Here is a 6,963-nt window from a genome sequence, read left to right as displayed (position 1 = left end):
GTACATGCAAGTGTACCTGATGATCAGCATAGTGACCATGAGGAGGAGGAGACAGAAAGCCTCCCGTATTCAGTGTTACCTAGTGTTAAAGGAGGCATAGATTTGAAGCAGAGAAGATCTGAGGCGCAGCTCCAGCCTTTAGAGGTAGAATATAAGGGTCAGTAAGAAGGGAGAATTGGCATTAAGGTTGGAACTCATGTCCCAGTTTTGTTATTACTGAGAACAACAACAAAATTGTATTTGAAATATTCCTAGTCCTCAACTTAGATGCAAGTACAAATTTATGCTATCAGATCAACAGTCTTATGCTCTTAACATTATTCTCCTCTTACAACACAGCGTGCTCTTTCTTCTTATGCTTCTACTTTCCACATGTTTCACACATAATATAAATGTGATAGGAATTTGATGCCATGTGCCATTACCCTCATTTCTTCATCAGAATGCATGTAATTAAAGATTTAACACACATTAATAAATGCATTAAATGGGACGTGATATTCTTATTACCTTTCTGATCTTGTCTTCCAGGTAGGCTCTTTGTCAGCAATTTTAAGCTTAGATATTGTGCTCTCATGCACATTTGCATCTGCACATACATGAGTATAAAGCTCTTCCTTCACACATATGCAATATATGACTATGTGTGGGATGTAGTATGTTTCATTACAAAATTAAACTTCAAGTGCATGTTGGCTTTGACTGTGACCTGAAACTGTGGTAGGACAGTACCTGAGTCACACTCTTTAAGAACTCAAGAGTGTTAGTTCCTGTCTTGGCTTGGTAGGCAATCCTGAAGCTAAATTACATTGTCTGATAGGTCTAATTAAAACAAGTTAAATGTTCTAAGAATTTCTCTTTGTGAACTGCAAGTTGGATTGATGAGGGATATTGCTTAGATTTCTGAATGGTGGAGAACAAAAAGAAGCAAACTCACCCGGGAGGAGTAGATGCCAGGAAATAATCAAACTGAGGGCTGAAATCAATAAAATAGAAACAAGGAAAATAATACAAAGAATCAATGTAACAAAGAGTTGGTTCTTCAAGAAAATCAGCAAGATAGGCAAACATTTATCCAAACTTACCAAAAGGTAGATAAAGAACATGGAAATTAACAAAATCAGAAATGAAAAAGGGGATATGACAACAGACACCTACGAAATCCAGAGAATCATCAGGTCATACTTTGAAAACCTGTACTTCACAAAATTTGAAAATTTAAAGGAAATGGACAATATTATAGATAGATGTCACCAAAATTAAATCAAGAACAGATAAGCAATTTAAATAGACCTATAACCCCTAATGAAATAGAAGCTCTCATCAAATGTCTTGCAATTAAAAAAAGCCCAGGGCCAGATGGTTTCAGTGCAGAATTCTACCAGAAATTCAAACAACAGCTAATACCAATTCTCAAAGTGTTACACTCAATAGAAACAGAAGGGTCATTGCCAAACTTTTTTCATGAGGCTGCAATTACCTTGGTACCCAAGCCCCACAAAGATACAACTAAGAAAGGGAACTATAGACCTATATCCCTTATGAACATTGATGCAAAAATACTCAATAAAATACTGGCAAATCAAATCCAAGAATATATCAGAAAAATCATCCACCTTGAGCAAATAGGTTTCATCCCAGGGATTCAGGGATGGTTCAACATATGTAAATCCACCAACATAATCCACCATATAAACAATCTGAAAAAGGAAAACCACGTGGTCAGCTTACTAGGTGCTGTGAAAATCTTGGACATAATCCAACATCCCTTCGTGATAAAGGTCTTGGTGAGATCAGGGATAACAGGAGTATACATAAACATAATAAAAGCAATATACAATAGATCAATAACCAACATCAAACTAAATGGAGAGAAACTCAGTGTGATTCTCTAAGGCTGTTCACTCTCTCCATATCTCTTCAATATTGTACTTGAAGTTCTAGCTAGAGCAATAAGAAGAGAAAAGGAGATCAAGGGGATACAAATTGGAAAAGAAGTCAAACTTTTACTATTTGCAGATGATATGATAGTTTACATAAGTGACCAAAAAATTGTACCAGGGAACTCCTACAACTGATAAACACCTTCAGCAAAGTGTCAGGATACAAAGCTAACAAAAAAAAAATCAGTGCCCCTACTATATACAGTCGAAAAATGGGCTGAGAAAGAAATTAGAGAAACATCACCATTTACAACAGCCACAAAGAACATAAAATATCTTAGGGTAATGCTAATCAAACAAGTGAAAGACCTGTTTGGCAAGAACTTTGAATCATTAAAGAAATTAAAGAAGATGCCAGAAAGTGGGAAGATATCCCATGCTCTTGGATAGGTAGGACCAACATAGTAAAAATTGCAATCTTGCCAAAAGTAATCTGCAGATACAATGTAATTCCCAGCACAATTCTTCACAGACCTTGAAAGAACAATACTCAACATTATATGGGAAAACAAAAGACCCAGGATAGACAAAACAACCCTGTATTTTACAAGGAGGACCCTAAGAGAGACATACATGGTCCCCCAGAAAAGGAGAAAGGGACCAGATCTCATGAGCAAATTTGGAGCATGGGGGGAGGGGAGTGGGAGCTAGGGGAAAGAGAAAGGAAGAAGAGGAAGGGAGAGGAGGACATGAGGGAGCAGATAGTTTGAGTCAGGGGAAGAATAGAGGAGAGCCAAAAAAGAGATACCATAATAGAGGGAGACATTATAGGTTTAAAGAGAAATCTGGCACTAGGGAAATGCCCACAGATATACAAAGATGACCCCAACTAAGAATCTAAAAAATAGTCAAGAGTCTGCCTTAAATGGCCTTCCCTGATAATGAGATTGATGATTACCTTATATGCCATCCAGAGCCTTCATTCAATAGTTGATGGAAGCAGAAACAGACATCCACAGCTAAACACTGAGTTGAACTCCTGGAATCCAGTTGCAGAGAGGGAGGAATGTTGAGCAAAGGGGTCAAGACCAGGCTGGAGAAACCCACAGAAACAGCTGACCTGAATGGGAGGAGCTTGTGGACCCCAGACTGATAGCTGGGAAGCCAGCATAGGACCAACCCAGAACCCCTGAATGTGGGTGTCAGTTTGAAGGCCGGGGCAATCAATTGGCCCTGTGGTAGTGGATCAGTATTTATCCCTACTATATGAATAAACTTTAGGAACCCGTTCCATATTGAGGAATACTCTCTCAGCCTAGACACATGGGGGAGGACCTAGGCCCTGCTCCAACTGATATGACAGACTTTGAAGATACCCTATGGAAGGCCTCACCCTCCCTGGGGAGCAGAAAGTGGATGGGATAGGGGGCCAGTGGGGGGTAGGGGAAGAGGGAAGGGAAAGGGAACTGGGACTGACATGTAAAACAAACTTATTTCTAATTTAAATAAAAAATCCCCCTTTGGTTCATCTACTTAACATTCCTAATTAAAATTAAACACCCTATCCTAACATGGGGTTTCCCCTTTTACCTTTATAAACTACCATTTTTTTATGGGCTAAATTTGTTTCCTCTTCATCCTGAGGCAGTCCTTCGTTTCCATGGGACAAATACTGCTTCCCCATCTCCTTGTTCCTTTTCTTTTCTCCCTTGTCTTCTATCTCCTGCCTTTCTCTCTTACTGCCTGCCCTTTGTCCTTCTGGGGCAAATAAATCTTTGTGTTGAGAACTTGGTCTTGGGGGTCCTGAATTGATACTGTTCCTACTTATATGGTTTCATGATTCAGATCAACCTTCAGGACCACTCCCTCCCTTAGCCAGTTCTCAAATATTCAGATCTTCAAGTACCAGCTTTCTCCATCCAACAGTGGCTAATTGGTGATTTTTCCCCTAAGCCCACTGAATTCCTGAACTTTTGGTAAGCACATTCTGTTCAGTTTGGTGTGATACCAAGCTTTCCTTTCACTTTTTGTGGCTTACTGCTGGAACCTAGTATCTGCTTTAACTGGAAACCTGGTCAATATGTGTAAGGTTCTTTCTTGGACTCAAAGGGGTGCTTCTCTTGGTGATGGAGTCTGGGTGACGACTCCTCTGTCCCAGATATCTCTGTTTTTGACCTTTTAAGAGATTTGGGGATGCTGGTCTCTTGACTTTGGCTCGCTGACTTTCACTGGCTATGGAAATGCTCTCTCCATCTGAAAAACTCATATTAAGGGTACACTTTAGCACCTAACAATAACTTTTGCACCTGAGCATGTCTCTGCTTTCTTTTCTGTCTGCTCCAAGCCATCTGTGTAACTCTTACACTCTCTGAACTTTCCTACATGCTGTTGTAACCGTATTGTCATGTCCTATCTAGCCCTCTGAAGGCTGACGGAAATCTGACTGCCAGGCACTCTGTTCCTACCTGCTGACACACTGTCCATGCAGCCAGCCCTGACCCCGTGCTGTACAGCTCATGCTGTTGTGGGGCCCATCCAAACTCTCACAGCTTCAGTCTCAGCATGGATACCACAGGTCATGGCCCTCGGGCCTCTGCTACAGCCCCCACTTCCTGCAGCTGCCAGAGTCCCCTTCCTTGCAGCCTGCCTGAGCTCCTTTAACACTCCAACAGGCCCCTCCTCCTCCCCACCCATCTGACACAGAGACTCACTCACTCCTGTGTTAACCCTGTCCATTCTGCATGGCTCAGTTCAACCTGGTCTGCCAGGGAGTTTATGCTCACTCACAGAGCACTAGCAAAACCAAATCATCCTCTCCAATGCTCCTTAACAGGTAACCTAAACAAACAACATCTTCTGTGCTCTTCCCAAAAACTACAGCATTCTTAGGCCACAACAATCCTTTCAATGATTGTTTCTTAAATACCTCCCCAAAAAGAGTGGTCTGTTAAGTCCAGCAACTTCTTTAGGTCCTTCTGAGCCTCTGTGATGTCCCTCTGGTACGTTAGCTTCCTCCTAGAAGTTCTGCAGGTTTCTTTAGATCCATGTCTGGGCTACTGAGATCCTTTCCTTTTCCTCTTCCACCACGGGTCTTGGAGCTTTTTCCAGACATACTGCTTACTTCTCACCTGCATCACTCCAAAAATCCCCATCCTTTTAGCTGGATGTCTACCTCCTGTTCCAAAACCAAATTCCTTGCCACCCCTGCTCCCGTGATAGCTCCACCTCTGCTTTTATACTGTTATAGCAGCTCCCTATAATTTATAACCTTGGCCTTGTTATATCATGTCTTCCTCTGCCAAGGCCCTTGCCACTTTCCCACCTTAACAATTTCCTGTCCTTTCACTGCCTACAGCATAAACTGAGTCATAGAAAAAGAACTGTAATATCCTGTTATGATAAAAGCTTACTACACTTATGGTTTGTTTACATGCAGAAAGATCCCCAATTAAATCTTCAACTCAGGCTTTAAGGCTCAAAGTTAACAGGGATAAAGCTGCTAGTTCTAATATTATAAAGCAATATTAGCTCATTATAAACTATTAAAAACAATGAAAGCATACAAGTTAATAACCAATTACCTTATAAATAATCAAATTCTATCAGTTACTGGATGAAGGTTCTATGATGACAGGGTAATCACCAATATGATTACAGGATAAGGCTATTCAGGCACTCTCTCTTCTATTGCTGTGGGTTTTAACTGGGGTCATCCTTGCGGATTCCTGAGAATTTCCCAGGCACCAGGTTTCTCTCTAACCCCATAATGACTCTCTCTATCAAGATATCTCTTTCATTGCTCTCCCTCTCCATCTGGTCATGAATTTGAGTATCTCATTCCCCTGTGTTCTCATACTCCTCCTCTCCTCTACTCCCCTCTTCAGTCCCCAGTTTACCCAGGAGATTTCACCTATTTCACTTTCTCAGGGTGATCCATGAATCCCTCTTAGTGTCCTCCTTGTTACATAGCTTCCCTGGAGCTGTGGATTGTAGCCTGGTTATCCTTTCCTTTACATCTAATATCTGTTTTTGAGTGAATACACACCGTGTTTGTCTTTATGGGTCTGGGTTATCTCAATCAGGATTATTTTCTAGTTCCATCCATTTGTGTCTGCAAATTTCATGATGTTATTGTGTTTTACAGCTGAGTAGTACTCCATTGTGCAAATGCACCCCCACATTTTCTTTATCCATTCTTCAGTTGAGGGGCATCTGGGTTGTTTACAGGTTCTGGCTATTACAAATAATATTGATATGAACATAGCTGAACAAACGTCCTTTTGGTATGATTGAACATCCTTTGGGTATATGCCCAAGAGTGATAATGCTGTGTCTTGAGGGAGACTGATGCTCAATTTTCTGAGAAATCACCATACTGATTTCTAAATTGGTTGTATAAGTTTGCACTCCTACCAGCAGTAGAGGAATATTCTCTTACTTCACATCCTCTCCAACATAAACTGTCATTAGTGTTTTTGATCTTAGCCATTCTGATAGGTGTAGGATGGCATTTCAGAGTTGTTTTTTTCTTTATTATTTTTTCCTCAATATATGCTTTTATTTAAATTAGAAACATGAATGTTTCACATGTCAATCCCAGCTCCCTCTCCCACCTCTCCTCCCTTGTTCCTCCACCAGCCCCCTTCCAGCCCCCCACCCAATCCCCATATCATTCCCCAGGAGGGTGAGGTCCTCCTTGGGGGGAACTCCGAAGTCTGTCATTTCATCCAGGGCAGGACCTAGGCTCTTCCCCCATGTGTCAAGGCTGAGAAAGCATCCCTCCATATGGGCTCCCAAAGTTCATTCATATGCCATGGTAAACACTGTTCTACTACCCAAGGCCCCAGAGATTTCTGAGGTCTCCTTACTGACACTACATTCATGGAGTCTGGATCAGTCCTCTAATGGCCTCTCAGCCACCGGTCTGGGGTTCAAGAGTTCCCCGTTATCTGGTCAGCTGTCTTGGTGGGTTTCACCAGCACGGTCTTGACCCCTTTTCTCATCACTCCTCCTTCTCGGTCACTGGGTTCCAGGAGTTCAGTTCAGTGTTTAGCTGTGGGTATCTGTCTCTGCTTCCATC

The sequence above is a fragment of the Mesocricetus auratus genome, unplaced genomic scaffold (genome assembly GCF_017639785.1).
Source record: "Mesocricetus auratus isolate SY011 unplaced genomic scaffold, BCM_Maur_2.0 Super-Scaffold_4256, whole genome shotgun sequence".
Classification (NCBI taxonomy): Eukaryota; Metazoa; Chordata; class Mammalia; order Rodentia; family Cricetidae; genus Mesocricetus; species Mesocricetus auratus.
The sequence above is the reverse complement of the archived record's forward strand: the minus strand, read 5'-3'. Positions refer to the sequence as shown.